Source organism: Fundulus heteroclitus, chromosome 18 (assembly GCF_011125445.2).
Source record: "Fundulus heteroclitus isolate FHET01 chromosome 18, MU-UCD_Fhet_4.1, whole genome shotgun sequence".
Lineage (NCBI taxonomy): Eukaryota > Metazoa > Chordata > Actinopteri > Cyprinodontiformes > Fundulidae > Fundulus > Fundulus heteroclitus.
In genome coordinates, this window is record NC_046378.1 from 38433346 (window position 1) to 38450953 (window position 17608).

The 17608-nt window shown below is 37.7% G+C and overlaps 1 pseudogene; it reads left to right on the forward strand.

Annotated features, from left to right (window-relative positions):
* The first annotated feature begins 17462 nt into the window (after positions 1-17462).
* Positions 17463-17588, forward strand: LOC118566877 (annotated as a pseudogene).
* Positions 17589-17608: the final 20 nt, after the last annotated feature.

The following is a 17608-nucleotide window of genomic DNA, read 5'->3' on the forward strand; positions in this document are numbered from 1 at the left end:
ACTGTATCACTGTTAATACCAGCAGGAGAGGAGAAGGAGGGAGGCATTTCCTCCTGATACATCCGAACCCATGCATGAACGGGGCAGAGAGCAGCGACAAAGTAGTTTCTGAGGATTCAAGACAAGTAGAGAGAAGAGGAGGGAGCGGGTCAGCTCTGCCAAAAGTCAAAGGAGGAAGAGAAAGAATGAAAAACAACGGGACAAGAGATGCAAAAACACACCTGGAAAGGATTTCCTAAAAGATTGTTTCCTGTACCAAATCACTGAGCCAGGAGAGGAATCGGCCGAGATTAAAGCCGAGAAAGCTTAGATAAAATTTCTGATCGCACAAAAAGGTGAGAATAAAACAATTGCTTTACTTTGTATGTGTTTATGCGTTGCTCTTTAGCTGAAATTCCCCTTTTAACTGATTGGAATGCAAATTATTTAATAATCGTTTGAGAAAGAGTCAGCAATACATTTCTAGGACATCAATCCATTACTTAAGGTTTTAAGGCAAGAATTTTATGTATCATCCTGATAGATTAAACATATTTTCAACATTTAGCAGCACCCTTCTAATTGAGTAATTCGACATGGATCCCAGATATAATAGATGAGATAGGGCTCTTCAGCCTACACAGATACAGTGCTTAGGAGAAGTATAAATACTCCATTACGTTTTCACAACTTGTCACTTTCCAACCACAAACTTCCATGTGTTTTTTATTTGGATTTGATTTGATTTGCATGCTTGTAAAATTGTAAAGTAGAAGCAAAAATACGTTTTTTCAAGTAAAAATCTGAAAAGTGTGGCGCACATTTGTCATCAGCCCAAATTTATTTATATAGTTAGTTATTTAATTAGGACAGTGCACGTTAATGAACAATCTTATACTACTGTACAGATTGTAAATGAGCCAGATTATAGCATAGTTGCTAATTTACATCTGTCGTCCTGAGGCAGGAAAAATAAAAAAATAAAAACAACACAAGATCACCAAATACAATATCAGTCAAAATACATAGACACGTGTTCAAACAATGACATTACACAAATAAAATTTGTTAAATAATTAAACAAATAATTAAAATTAATTATTTGTAATCAAGTCTTTTGGGACATGTCTCTTGAGCTTTTGCACATCTAGACACCGAGATTTGTGCTAATTCCTCTTTGTGAAGCAGCTTCATACTGAGTCAGATTGTTTGGAGAGCATCTATTAGCATCAATTTCAAAGCCTTGCCTCATATTCTGTCTTATATTTTGGACTGGGATTTGACTAGGCCATTCTAACACATCCATAGGCTTTGATCTGTAACATTTTAATTTAGCTCTGGGTGTATATCTAGGGTCATTATGCTGCTGGAAGGTGAACTTTCACCCTGGTCTCAACTCAGAGACTGAAGGGACTGTGTGTTCAGAGTAATTTGCTGCAAACGGGACTTCTAATGCCTCACTGAATAATGGCTTTTGTCTTGCTCTGTCATAAAGGTCAAATAGTTGCCATGTTGTCAGATTCTGAGTTATAATGAGGCTCTTGGCTGCTTCTCTGAGTAAATCTCTCCCTGCACGGGCTTTCAGTTTAGGTGGACGGTCACGTCTTGGTAGGTTTGCAGTGTGATAATCTTTCTATTTTGAGATGAAGGATGGAACAGAGCTGAGCAGAGATGTTCAAAGCTTGAGGTTTTGTTTTACAACCGATCCCTTTTTTTAAACTTCCCCACAGCTTCATTCCTGACCCATCTGCTGTTTCCCTTCTTCATGATGCTGTTTGTTCACCGCCGTTTTCTAATAAACCTCTAATCCTTATTAATTAGATCATCTCTGAAAGTCATCGGTTATGTTTGATTTTATTTATGAGTGCCAGAGGGAAAAGGGTTGAATCAGACACAGGCGCCTCAGTTTTGTTTTAGTCAAATCAATCTCTCTGACAGCAAAAGAACACACAAAAACAACAGTTTTGTAATATTTGGTGGGGTTTTTTGTAGTTTGATGCAGCAAATTTATTTACAAATTTATTATTGTACAAATAGCAAATTTGAAAAAAAAAGCTCCATGTTCCCTCAAACTCATGTTGAATATTAACTTCAATTTTGTGACTGCAAAGATAGCTTTTTCCCCCTCCAAATTAGATGTGAAGAAGAGTTACAAAGAAATTATCTGAACCTAAAATACATATTTTGGTTTGGCTGATCACTACATCACCCACAATGCAACCTGATCCTTTGTTTCACTGTGCTGTGTTAATAGGTGCTTGTATAAGAGAGATGTAAGGAGATTTGATTGTGTGTGATCTGCCATCGCAGTTACCTCTTGAAACTTTAAGAAAAACGTCAACTGTTAAATTAATGTACTCAAATTAACAGTTGTATTTCTGAGATTATCTTTCTTTAAGAAAAAGTTGATTTAACCTAAAGCTTTTTACACATTTTTACCAATTTTAGCGGAGGGCCATCAAAAACTATCTGTTTCTCATTTTTCCCACTATGGCCAAACTGGTGTTATTTACCATTTTCGTTCCATTAGGGATGCCCTAGAAAGTGTCACCGCTGACATCAGTTGGGATCAATATTTAAAAGCACCATTAAAGGGTCAGTTTGCCTCCCTCAGCAGGGGGCTGGGGATGTTTCCCTCGGGGTAATAAGCAAGCAGTAGGAGCCACAATTATTAAGCTTAGTTTTAAGGGCTTAGAGTAGAGGGTCCAAACTTTTTGGAAAGTAATCTAGGGACACAAATATTAAATTTACTCTTCAAATTAAGAATGCAATAGTAAATTCATTGTGATTGTTTTTTGCAATACCTACAATAAAATACTAATGTAATATTAAGTAATATTAAATATGTAAGTGAACAAAGTAGTCTGATTGTAGGAGAAACAAATCATATCGATGCAAAAATGAATGTTGCACACATCCTTTATTAAAATAAAGGCATAATGCTTCCTGAAAAATATTGGGGTGGATTGTTTTTCACTTTTGTCCTGAAAAGGAGCTGGAATGGGAGTCAGTCTGTCCTGAAAAATGCTCGCTGTAGTTGTAGTTTAATGTGGCGATGTGACCAAGTCTGCTTTTGAGTAAAAGCTGCAGAATGTTTTTATTTACTATTAAATGTGCTGACTGGACAAATTTTTGTCCACACAAAATCCTTCCAAGGACCGTAAATTGTCCCCAGCCGTACTTTGGACACTCCTGGGTTAGAGAATATCCACACCACTGTCAACTAGTTTAATCCACTTTTAGAAATCAGGTAAACATTTGAAGTGGAATTACTAAACATCTCTGACAGTTCTGGCCTTTTGCAACTCTACCACGTCAGAATGACTTTGGCAAAAACATGGTAAATTGTGCAGCCACTGCAACCAGTTCAAATGCACCTCAGCCAGATGTGCGACCGAACGTTTCACAATCTGTTCTCCATCAGACGTACCTGTAATCAGCAACTGTCCAATGAAAACCACAGATTAGAGTCTTAATTAAGTAAAATGAATAAATTCTCTGAGATTTTGGATCATTTTTAATATTAACAGAGTCTTTCTGAGTTAGTGGACCTCAAAACAAAATAATCAGTTTGTGTTTCGGGGGACGGAAAAGCACAACTCAGGCCAAATTAAACCCATGTGAGAACTAAAGTTGAAGTTTGAAGAATCTATAAAATAGCTTTTCTTCAATGTTTTGCACTGAGCAGTTGTTGCATAAACTGACACCACATGTAAGCAACTAAAATAAAATATACTGGAGGCATATTCATAGGTTTGCATTTTTACACCATCACTGAATGCTTCATTTAACCATTAACTGTCAAATGTCTGTTTTTCATCGTCCCGTGTCTTCTCTTTCCTCGCCTCTGTCTCTTTCTGCTAATGTGTTTTAATTTTAGAGTATAGCATCTGATATGTGTGGACAAGCAGGGCACGGCTGCACTCAACCTTTGTCCCAGACCTCCGCGGGGGTAATTAGCCGCTGAAATATTGATGGGAGGGTGTACGTGGAACAGAGAGGGACATTTTCTGTGTGAGTGTGTGTGTCAGGCCTGTATGTGTAAGTATGTGATTTTTTTTTTAAGTTTACAATATTATATAAAGAGAGATAAAATCTCAGGGTTAAAAACAACTGGAAATCTCCTATGGGCTTATGCGTTGTTTGTCACACCATCTTATATTTTTTTCACACTGCTTGCACAAGAAAAAAAAACATTATAAGGCAAATTATAGGGTAAAAAATGATTAGTTACTCTGTGAGAAACAATTAGGTGGTTTACTGTCACCACACACAGTTTAAAGTGTAATTCAACCAGAAGATGCGAGCAGGACTAACATCTATCAGCTAAAATACCAACGCTCTCTAAAGGCAGTCAAACGCAATACCAAGTGCTTCACAAGGGTTAAAAGCAAATCAGTAATTACACCAAAAATACTAAACTAAATAAAATTATAACTAATATCTGACAACTAGAAGAAATTAAATAAAATGTCAATCTGAGGAAAGGCGGTCCCACAAACAACACAAAAACATTAAAATAAAATACTACAACATGTACGTTGACTACAAAACAAATACATTAAGTTATTAAAATAGGATAAATTATGGGTTGGAAAGACAGAAGAACAGTGTAAAAATTAAAAGCCAGGCTAAGAAGATTGATTTTCAAGTCACCGTGCATTCAGACTTCAATTCAATTCAATTCAATTTTATTTATATAGCGCCAAATCATGAAACATGTCATCTCAAGGCACTTTACAAAATCAAGTTCAATCATATTATACAGATTGGGTCAGATTATACAGATTGGTCAAAAATTTCCTATATAAGGAAACCAGTTGATTGCTTCAAAGTCTCTCCAAGCAGCATTCACTCCTGGGGAACCGTAGAGCCACAGGAAGAGTCATCTGCATTGTCCATGGCTTTGCTGCAATCCCTCATACTGAGCAAGCATGAAGCGACAGTGGGAAGAAAAACTCCCCATTAACGGGAAGGAAAACCTCCAGCAGAACCGGGCTCAGTATGAACGGTCATCTGCCTCGACCGACTGGGGTTACAGAAGACAGAACAGAGACACAACAAGACAGACAAAAAAGCACAGAAGCACACATTGATCTAGTAATCTGTTCTACATTAGATGGTAGTAGCGGGTGAGCCGTCTTCTCTGGATGATGTCACAGTTAACAGAACGCCAGACCAGGTGTACCTACTATGAAGAAAAAGAGAGAGAGCAAAAAGTTAAAAGCTGAAATGACGACAGTCATTTCAATGTAATACAATGCAAAACTGGAGAACAGTAGAAATCAGTAGAGTGAGAAAACCTGCTGGGTTTCCTTAGAGAGGAAACTTTATGACCAACCTGGAGGATCTGATTGAATTTGAAAAGAGCCTTGAGATGACATGTTGTGATTTGGCATTATATAAATAAAAGTTAATTGAATCAAATCAGTTGTTATTTGCTGAAGCAGCTGAAGCTGTGTGCTAACTTTTGATCTCTCCTCTATTGGTCAAGAAATTATTACTTCAGTTTTAATTTTATTCAATTGAAGAAAATTTTGGCATATCTATGCATTGATTTTTTCTAAGCATTTCCTCAGTGCTTGAATGGGTTCATAGTCACCTGGTGACATGGTGATGTAGAGCTGTGTGTCGTCTGCATAGTTATGGTAGCTGATCTGAGCTAGAGGTGAAGTGGAAAACATCAAAGCGGCTGGTCGTTGTTAAGAAGGTGTTTAATTGTTGAAATGCAGCTTTTTCAATAATCTTACTGATAAAGAGGAGGTTTGAGATGGGCCTGTAGTTCTGGAGTAATAGTTTGTCCATTGTTCTGTTTCCGCAGTGGTTTGATAATTGCTGTTTTTAGGGACTGGGGGACAGTAGGTGAGCTGTGAGAAGCAGCAAACACTTGATGCGCTTCAGAGCATCAGGGCTGAAATGTGATGCTCAGGGATGTATTCAGGTTTTATCCCGTTTGCATGACAGCTGTAACTGAAGCTGCTTCGCCTTCAAAGAGCGGCTGAAATACAAAGGCTGATGAGGCCGAGACATCATAGCTGCCAAAAAGTCAAACGTTCAAACCTCATAGAGTCATGAGCAGACGATACATAATTTACAATGACTCGGGCTAATACCTGTACACAAACACGTGCACGATGTGAAAAATCTCACCAAGGTTTTTGGTGCGGGTGCAATGAATATGAATGGAAAAGTAATGAATGCGGCATTTTCTAACTGCTTATGTCTTTTTAAGGGTCGGCCGATGCACAGTCGAGAGGACAGAAATCAGAACCATGGTTATTTTGCAGCAGGTAACACACACTCTTACACCTGAAGGCAGACACCCGAATATAACTTTAAGAACTGAATTCCGTTAAAATTGTGTTTGTTTAAGAGCTCCTTGCTGTAAAAAAAAAAAGCAATACTTCATAAAGATCAATATCAAAACTATGTTAAGCAGGAGAGGTGGAAGGACACTGCTATTCATACACCTTGTTGTCATATCAGATAATGTTCATGGGTATTACTTCATCATGGACCTGAAAAGTGCAGCATGCTTTTTGTATTTATCCACTTTCAGACAATGCTTTCTAGAACTAGCCTTTGCTGTCATGTTTCTACCAGCTTTGCACATTTACAGCCTGCGATTTGTGTCCATGCTCCTTTGCAAAATAGCTCAGACCTAGTCAAAGTGGATAGAGACTATCAAGTCTTAATCAAGGCACTTAATCTCAGTTGGGTTGATGTCTAGGCTTTAACTAGGCCACAGGTGTCAAACTCAAGGCCAGCGGGCCAAATCTGGCCCTTCAAGGTAAATTATCCGGCCCTTGAGAGCCAAAAAAAAGAGGCATATATCCTTTTATAGTGTATAAAGTGGCTAAAACTGTGCCTCCTGTAAGTGTAACTCACCCCAATATCAACCTTTTTTGCTGATAAACTGTATAAACTGGGCCTAAGAGTGCTACTTTTATGTTACTGTGCATTTTTTATACTACTGTTGTGAACTGGAATGAAATTATAAAATGAAAAGTATCGTCTCTACACATGCAAGCGGCCCTTTTAATGACTTCATGATGCCAAAGTGGCCCCATATAGAAATTAGTTTGACACCTCTGAACTAGGCCATCTGAACCCATAAAGAAGCTTTGACCTAAACCTTTCTGTGTTGCTCTATGTTTGGGGTTGTTTGTCTTGCTGGAAGGTGAAGCTCCACTCTAGTCTCAAGTGTTTTGCTGCTTCTTAACAAGTTATCTTACAGGACTGGCCTGCTATCACCTCTGATCACCTGCTGATAAAAAGCCTTCACACAGCCTCATGCTGCCACCACCATGTTTCATAATAGGGATTGTGTCTTTGTGATGATGTGCAATGTTATTTTTATTCCACGCAGTGATTTGCAAAAGCTTTATCTCTGACCTGTATTCATTGATCTTTATTATGTTTGATCAATAATGTCCATTGCCCACAGGTATTTACTAATTAGGTGACTTTTTAAAGCAGTTAGTTTGTGTTGGTTATATTCTATTTCATGTAGAGCAGCCATAGTAAAATGGGTTGAGTTCACATGCATGCCACGTTTCGGCATTCGGCATTTTATTTGCACACATTTTGATAAACCATAAATCACGCTTCTTCCCACTTCCAGTTAGTCTAAAAATTTCCCAAAGTTGAAGGGGGACAAATACTTTTGCATTCTGAATGCTTGCTTGTGTGCGTGTAAAATCATGTGTTGTCGGCCTCCCCAAACTCTCAGTGACGCCTTGTTGAACTTGTCTGCTTTTCTGATGCGCTAATGAGGGCTGACAGCGTTTCCCTCTGCAGAGGAGGCACTACGGAGGGGCGGCCTAATAAAACAGACAAACTGACACAGATGAGACACAGTTAGCTTCGTTTGTTTCTTTACACACATATTGGCCCAGGCTGCACAAATGTGATCAAACTACAGGAGGACATGTGTTGTTTTTAAATAACTACTGTAACTGAGGTTTATTTTTCCCCAACCTTTTGACTGCCACAGTGCAGGAGGTTTTGGATGCTGAGAAATTTGCTAAAAGAACTTGGAGACTTCAACTTGGAACCAGCGTTTATTTTACTGTGACTGTACAACAACATCCTTTCACACTTCTGACGGTGACTTTAACGCGGTAAAGATGGCTGTCAGAATGAATCAGAAGACATCTGATTGGCCACTGGAGGGTTGGGATCCAAACATTCGGCGCCTCAGCTACAGATACAACACGCTCATCCAGGTAAAGTCTTGGGAGTTTCTTTATATTTTGCTACCAAGGAGCAAGATGTTTTTGTAATCCTTTGAGGATAACTTTCCAGGCTCTATAGAGGTCTCGTTTGTGGCTTGTCTGCTGCTTCTTGTTTTGTATCCAACCAACCTTAAGGCCATTGAGGGAATCAGCATTAATTGTTAATAAACACATTATTAATAACGTGAACATGAAGAAAAGAGCGCATCAGAGGAAACCCAGGACACTGGTTGATCTAGAACGATTGTGAAAGAAAAAAGAACAAATATCTCTATGTTTCTCTCCCTTAGACCAAACGCTGTTCTATTGGCCAAAAGAATAATAAGAATAAGGAAAATACAAAGCATTAACTGCAGGGATACCAATAAGTGTAACACTTGTAATTTTGTAAAAGGTACACATTTTTAATGTGGGATGTTATCCAGTGAAGAACTACAGTCTAATTAATGCTGGTTAATAGATGTTTTCACGCATTGTTGGGTTTAGAGGACGCTGTAGCAAAGCACATGAACATTATCAAAGGAAGGAAGTCACATTCTCCAGGTGTTTGGCTTTTGATTCACTTTGTGTTTTCAGTATTTCCTTGTTGATTATTTCGGTTCATTCGGGTCTTGCCATATTTTGTGTTTCATGTTCTAAAGTCAGCTTTCTCTGTTAATAACTCTCCTTCCATCAGCCTCAACTTCTGCCTCAGCTGTTATCCTCTGATTGTCGAAGTTTCCAGTGTCATTTTCTTCACTTTTCTCAGTGTTTAAGTTGACTGCCGGCCATTGTTCCACACAGGATCCTCCCGTTGCATTGCCCGTTATTTTCCCTTTCTCTTACTACAATATAGTGCAGAGGGTTAAGTTGGGTCCAATATCCCAGGGATCCATCTGATTCCATGTTCAGTTTTCAGAGTAGGCGGCAAATGCGCAGATTATTGTTTTCCTCAACCTGAACAAAAATCTTAAATAGTTTAATTATGTTACAGAATTATTTATTTTGAACTTTTGCTTTGTTAATTAAGTTTTGCTCTATTTGACAATAACACTTCTGTACATTGAAAGATGTTTTGTGTAAAGGCGACCAACTAGCCAGTGTGCGTGTTATATCTCACTATAACACCCAAATCTCAATAGAATCAGTAAATGAACACTAACATTGCTAAAAATATAAAACATCATCAGCACCCAGTGATAGCATGACTGATATAATGAAATCTCATTGAGTATATGCTTTGTATATACCTTCATATTTTTGCCTTTAAATCACTGTCAAGCCCGGCCTTTAATAGTAATTTAATTAAAGTATGGCATTCACAAAGTTCACGAAAGCTGTTCAATTCCACTGTAATGGAGGCCTGGCATTCGTTCAGCTCACTGAGCTATATAATACACTGGAGTGCTGATTTTGCCGAAAAACTGAAGTCATTGGCCGCCATCTTGCTACTCCCTACTCTCACAGAATCCCACAGGATTTGGTTGCAACAACAAGCAGTTTTCTGGCTGTGTGAAAACGTTTCACAGGTAATTCTACAGTCAGTGGATGTACTAACACTATCAACTACTAGGAAATTAGGTGCTGAAATATTTTACATGTTATTCATATTAAATATATATATATATGTATATATAAGTATGTGTATATGTATATATGTATATATATATGTATACACATATGTAAATATATGTTTTTGTATATTGTTATTTATATATTTATAAATGTTATATATATATATATATATATATATATATATATATATATATATATATATATATATATATATATATATATATATATATATATTTAAATGAATAAAATGCAAAATATTTCAGCACATGTCTTTTTCAGTACTTGATATTTTTGAACATGAGAAAATCCTCGTTATTCGATGCTGTAGCGCACATATTCCCTAGTTACTGGGGGGAAATAGGGAGTACCAATATGGCGGACGGTGGCTTCAAAGCGATTCGTTTAAACAGCGGGCGATTAGCACTCCAGTGTATTATATAGCTCAGTGGTTCAGCTGCACAGCCTCATCTAGGAAAACCAAAAATGGCAGGTTTAGAAATAAGGTGTGAATTAGGTTTAGGTTAGGGTTAGGGTTAGGCCAGAGAAAGGGTTCAAAATGAGTGGAAGCCAATGGAAGTCGAGGCAAGGTCCTCGGTAAGCAATTAAAACAAAGATATGTGTTTATTTCTGTAAGCGGACAGATTGTGCATACGTAAGAACAAAAAGGAAATAACAGCATCAGGAGAATAAAGATGTCCTCTGTTTACATTTTAAATGCATAAACTAACTATTGCATTTCATTGATTAATTTCACTTGAATATCAATAATATTGGTTTTAATTATGTGATAAGTGGCATAATTCAAATGTACAGTGTGAATGTGCAGTTGAATGACAATAAAGTTTGTCTAAGTCTACTTACCACATGAGGGCAGACTTTTCCCTGCATAAAGCTTCCTCCCAGCAGGCTTTATACATTTAGCTGCAGTGACCTGAATGATGCGGGACTTTCTTCAAGACTTTGAGTGGGCCTTTGAGACTGAGAAAAAAATTGCAGATGCTAACTTACAATATGACACTTTTATGCACTTGACAAATGTGCTGATATGAAACACTTTTACTGGTGTTAACTGGTAAAAATGTTTTATTTCTGCAGCAAGCAGCTCATTTGGGAGCCACAAGATTAACTGTGAACACATTTTACCATTTATGGCTCAGAAAGGCAGAGACTGTTCAAAAAGAGACGAACAAGGACAAAATCTAATGTTTTAAAAGAATCACTTCCAAAATGCAGACATGTGAATAACAGATTCATCCAAATGTAGACATAAATCATTACATTAAACAATTATTTTTGGGTTTTGTGGGGAGTAATTTCAGCATCTTTTTACTCTTTAGTAAAGATTCTTCATAGAATTCCAGCTATAGAGTAAACACTAAAATAATTTAAACCATTAAGCTCCTGTTGTCACACTATATAATAGAGCATGTATTTTCTCAGATTTTCACACCCAGATATATACTCTGTTCCTTGTTGAGGGGATAAAAAATAAATTTTATATTGTTTATTTGCTGAAGCAGAAACAAAAACTGTCTGTGTTTTTATAGCTGAATTCATTTAGGGACAAAATCAGAGCAGTTATCTTGTCGTCATATATCAACCTCTGAACTTTGGTTTTATGTGGTCCCTCTAAATGCAAATGGGGTTTATCCCCTAGATAGACTACCTCCATCTGTTATATTGCTCATTAATGGTCATGTTATTCTTGTTGAGGCCATTGCATCGCTAAAGGATCACACAGATGAAAAATTAAAGTGATAAAATGTTAAATGTATTCCTACTGAACTGTTAATAAACCGATCAATTTAAAGAACTGTATAAAGGAAGCTAAACTCTGCAAAGCAAACTTTACGGCTTGTCTCAAAGTGACTTAAATCAAGCTTTCAGTGTCATTTCATTTAAAACAAAAGCATTATCTAATCTAAAAATTATTATAAATTGAAGTTTAAATAATACATACTGTATTTACCCAGGAAAAATTGGTCTCATAACACAACATTTGACTAAATACAAGCGTTTTCCCCCCCCCAACTTAATTCAAATTTGCTGTTCTATTATTCTTATACATGTACAGGACCCAACCTGCCAAAGGGACTGATATCAGAGTTCTTGGACTCGGATACAAATCTTATCAGACCCTAAGACTATTTGAGCATACTTTAACCATCTGATGCATGAAAATCTGTAAATACTAAGTCTGTGTGTTATGTTGTCCGTGTGCATCCTAAGCTGGTGTCTGTTTCAAATGAAATAAAATAAAGGTTCTTGATTCTTAATTCAGTTTCATCAGGCAGAGTTTTAATACCAAGTTGCATGGTGACTTTTTATCAGTGATTTGTATCTTTTGTTGTTGTTTGCTTTGATGGAAGTATGTCTGTTTTGTTTTTATGCAATCTTACTGTTTAATGCTTTAGTTGCTTTAGTTGGTTGTTTTAAAACACCATATAAATCCATAAATTAATTAAATTAATAAATAAACCTCTTTTCTGATGATAAAAGCCTAAACTCAGAGTGCTCGGATGCCGAGGGTTGATGTTGTTTAAGGTTAAGACTTAACTCTTGAAGTTCAGCAGAAAACAAACTTACTGCTTCCGGTCACTTTGAAATAATACAATAATGACAAGTCCGCATTACATTTACATGGTTTAAAAAAAAAGAGAAAGAAAGAAAGGCATCTTTTAAAATAAATCTGCATGTTTACCTTTGTTACACATTTGGAGTTAAATAAAGCTGTTGTTGATTTTAGTAAATTAGCTTGAGATGTGCTTTGTGTTTTTGATAATAGCAATGAGGAAATAGGACCGGATTAATATTAAAAGTCCTCAAAATTGGACGGTGACGGCAATTATTGGCCAAAAAGCAGAGACTTCTGCTAATATTGGCTAAAAAATAAAAAAAAAGAATGAAAGAAAATTAAAAAGAAAATAAATTTCATCACGGTAACATACGGTGACAACAAAGAATCTTTAAGGACGAGATTTCTCTGAGTTCTCTGACTGTTTTTTCTGGGCTGGCTTTTGATGCCGCCATCCTAAAATATGAGAGAAATTTGTCTTTTTTTTTAATTATCATCAATTTCACAGATTCTGTGGATGATGCCACTGAAGCCAGAAAGAAATAGAGGTGTGGAGTTGTAATCCAAACTGTTTCCAGCTGCCAAATGGATCAACAAAAAAGGTCATACCCCAAAGCACAGGGGTGTCAAACTCATTTTGGTTGAGGGGCCGCATTCAGCTTAATCTGATCTCAAGAGGGCCACACGAGTAAACTCATTGCAAGATTAAATAGAACTAATAAAAGTGGACTTGTTGATTTTTATATTAAATGAATTTCACTTTTACACAATATATTATGAATAATCTCAGCGTTTTTAAGAAAAGTATGTGCAATTTTAACAATACTTTTACTCAGTTAAACATTTACTTGTACATTATGCATAAGAACTGATCACAGTGATTATACATTGTTGAAAAACATTTATTCACATTTTTTGGAACTTAAAAACACTGTCCTGCATGACAAAATACATCAAACAGATAAAAATTAAGAAATGATTAGAATTTTTCCACACCTGAAGCTTAATCTGTTAATTAAAACACAGCGCCCCTCGTGGACAATATAGGAACTGCAGATTTTCAATTAAATTTTTTTTTCAATAATTGTTTTATCATTCTCTTCCTTTTATCTTGTCCACTTGTGAAAGTCAAATCTGATGAGCTCTTTGTGGCATCTTATTGCCACATTGCCAGACAGGACACTGGAAAAAAAAAAAAAAAAAAAAAAAAAAATTTTATAATAGTAATGCATTTAGCCACAGGGCCGGACTAAATTGTTCGGCGGGCCGGATTCGGCCCGCGGGCCGTATGTTTGACACCCCTGCCAAAGCACATGTCACTGTAGTTGTAGCAGAACACGGTTCCTGTAAAGAATGGGGTCAAGGTAGCTGAATACAAGTCCAAACCTAACATTTTGGATATTTATTAAATTCTGAAAATCATTTATCACTTAATTCTTTGCATAAAATCTCAACGAAATAGACAAAAGTCTGTGATTGTAATGTGGCAAAGGAGGCACTCGATGTAATATCCAAACCGGATTTAACCAAAGCAAATTTGATTCTGGATGCACAACGCTCCTGATCGTTGTAAACTTGGGCCTCAACTGATCTGGTTTGGAGACCATGTCATTGGTAAATTTTGGTAACAGTTTTACACCGGATGCCCTTCCGGACAAATGCCTCTGCATTTATCCGGGCTTGGGACCGGCCCAAAATAGGACGTTTCCTAAGTGTGTCCTATTTTGAGGCTGCATTACAGTGATAATTGATGCTGATATTTTAAAATAAAAACTTTCCTAACAATCTTGTTTTGGGACCGTGGGGGGAAGCCGGAGCACCAGGAGAGAACCCCACACGCACAGGGAGAACAAGCAAACTCCATGCAGGAAGAGCCCAGGCTGGCTTTGGAGCCTGGAACCTTCTTCCTGCAAGGCAGCAGTGCTAACCACTGTGCCACCATGCAGCAGCTACAATTACTTTCAAAGCAATTGTAGCTATACTTTTTTTAGTTGGTTTTCCCTATGTATTTATGTGGTAATTCCTATTTTTTTTTCTGTTGAGAAAGACAGGTTTTTGTTTGTACGATTATGCTTTATTTAAATGTTTTTGCTTTATTTTTGTTTTCAGTTTTTCTTTATTACGTTCTGTCTTTTTGGGATTTACTTGTTGTTAAGGAATTTTTGTCGAATATGTCTCATAGCACAGATGCTTGCTCAAGCCTAAAAGGGCCTCAGTAAGGTGGAAGTCGTCTTCGCATGGAAGCCTGCATCATGTTAGTGGCCTGGGTTTGCATATAGGTCCGTGTTTTGCTATCGGCCAAGGTTTGGGTAACATCCTGGGTTTGCATATATGTTCTGGGTTGGATATGGGTTCTGGTTTGCTTAGAGGTCCGGGTTTGAGCGAAAGCCTGTGTTTGTGTGGAGATCTGGGTTTCCCTGGAGGGTTCTGTGGGGAGGACCTCTTCTGTTTGCATTCAAGTCTGCATCTGAGTGGTGGCCTGTATTTGACTGAAGGCCTGGGTTTGCTTGGACGCCTCTGTTACCGTACCGTCTTTTGTGGTGGCGGGAGACACTGATATCACGGATGGGTGTGTTTGCACGGCGGCCTGTTACCGTGGACTCCTGTGTTTGCGTGGAGTCTTCTGATGGCGTGGAGACCTCAGATGAAGCTGAGATCCCTGATGGTATGGAGACCTTTGTGGAGTCTTTGTGGTCGTTTTCTTTCAAAGCAAGGTTCAGCTCCACAGTCAGATTCACAATGTGACTCTGCATAGATGTGATTTTTTGCTCCTGTTCCTGGAATTTGGGTTCGAGTTCACGGTAAGTCTTGAGCTTGTCCTCACATTTAAGTCTGAGCAGGCGTTCTTGTACCAAAGCTTCTGCCAGTTTTTCACTCTTAAAGTTACGGCTTTCAGCTTGACTCCTCAAGAAATTGAGCTCATTAAGAACGTCCTCACTGACCGCTACTTTGGGAGCTTTTTGAAATTGTGATGTAGCCTCGTTGTCTGGCGCAACAGATGTTTGCTGCTCCTCTTTCTGTTCACGTGTGACTTTCATGTCACGTTCATTTTCTAAAGCTTCTTCCAGTTCTCTGATCTTTTCCAAGTAGGCTGTGCCTTCAACCTGAGTGGTGATTCTTTGCTCTCTCTCCTCATGAAGGTCACAGGTTTTCATTTGCAGCTGCTTTTTGAGGTTGTCCACCTGCTGCATGAGATTGTTGATATGTTTGGCTGCCTGTTCCGTTGAAAATGGGTGATGGTTCCGCTTAAAAGCTGAGGCATTGCGGGCCGTTCTATTCCTCCTGGGGGAGGTATGTGTCCACTCCATGCTTGAAGGGCTTGCTACCTGCTGGGTTTCCACTGAGGAGGGAATCTCAGTGGAACCAGTAGATGGAGTAATTTCCCCCTGAATGTCAGAGTCAGATCTTCTCTCTTCTGGCTCAGTCAGAAGGAGCTCACTGGTATCATTGGGGAAAATAATGGCATCATAGTTGACTTGGATGTTGAGTTCAACCATGTCTGCCCATGAAAGTTTTAAGGCAATGGCTTGCTTTTCACTGAAAATCCTCTTTTGCTCCATGTCTAACTTTCTGCAAGTTTTCTGTTCTCACTTCTCTAAAAGGTTTCTGACAGCTGAGATCGATGTCCCTGTGACTTCAGGTCAAATAGAACGAGTTCTCTCAAAAGCGGTCTGTCTCAATAGAAGGTGGGAACAGCTGTGACTGCTTGATACCAAATAGGTTTGATCATTCCTTTGATGCATCAGAGTGATGTCATCACCTATGACATAGGTGATGACATCATCGTACCCTTGATGCTGACCATTCCGATTCTACTGTGCAAAATGGCAAAATAGCGCACAAAAACATTCTAGATGGAAACTGTATTGTCCCTTAAATTCTATACTTCTAGTTTATGTAAATTAATTTACTGATTTACTGAGTGGAAGTCATTTCTTGATATGACTTGAGAACATGTGGAAACATAAATGTTATTTTCAGGGACACAGCAGTGTCGTATGGAGGACTGAATCTGACATAATCAAAAATAAATATCGAAATAAATACATGCTTAATAAATATATAAGCATTAAATAAATACACAAGCATAAAGAAAATATATAAATGTAAGAAGTAATTAAATTATTCTATGAGACAAATGTAAATATCTCTATTAATCAGCTTATTTTAATTACTCTTTTTAATAATCCATCCATCCATCCATCTTCTAGCATGTCTATCCCTGTTGGGGTCATGAGGGGTTCTGGTGTCTATCTCCAGCTGTCAATGGGCGGGTAAACCCTGGACGGGTCGCCAGTTATTGCAGGGCTCTTTTTAATAATCACCTCATTTTTTTCACTTATAACTGTCAACTTTATTTTTTTAATTACTTAATTTTTAAATGTATTTTTTTTTAAAGATTTTTGTCTGTTTTATTCTTCCCTCCCATAGTTTTGCCTCATTTGTTTCTTCAACCCATTTATTTATGCGTGTCCTTTTTCCATTTCTGAATGCATTTCTGCCTCATTATGCAAATGAGGAGGGTGGTCTTAAGGGGAAAATTGCTCCTTATTGGTTGTTAGCATCAGCCTTTCATACTGGAATCTTTATGCTATTGCCATTAATGGCTGCTGCTACCGGCCTCTGTCACAATGGCTACTCAGGTTATCAGTGAGCTAAGACAATAAGCAACTTGATTTGAAAACATGGTTGTAATTTCAGACTTTAGAATCTGTCGAGTGGACATTGACTAAACGTGTGTTTCATGAAAAAAAAAAAAAAAATCCATTGTATGCTTATATATAAATGCTGTGTTCACATTTAAAGGCAGATATCTAGAAAAATGGCAATTTCTTTACTTGTTATCGCTTCTGAGCTCCCTATTGGACCAGAGCAGGAACAAGCAAAAAAATGCTTTACTTTTGCTGTCCTTTTCACCTGCAAGTGGCTTATTTGTGTTGATTTACTGCTGCAGAACAGCATAAAATGTGGCCAATTGTCATTTCCCCTGGTTACCTTCTTTATTGTATGCTAAAAAATAAATAAAAATAAAGTCAACGTTTCCGTGCTGGTTATCCTACCCTGAGTTAAAAGGAGGTGCCTCTGAATGACCCGGTCTCCTCCACCCTTTTTCTGGTATTGCTTCTCGGCCTTTTGGTTAAGATCAAGTGTAGTATCTGTTCTTATCAATTAATCAATTAACTGAATGGTTCGGGAGAGCGTCAGGCTCGAAACTAAATAAAGAGAAAACAAAAGCACTCTTTTATGGACCATGGAAAGAAAA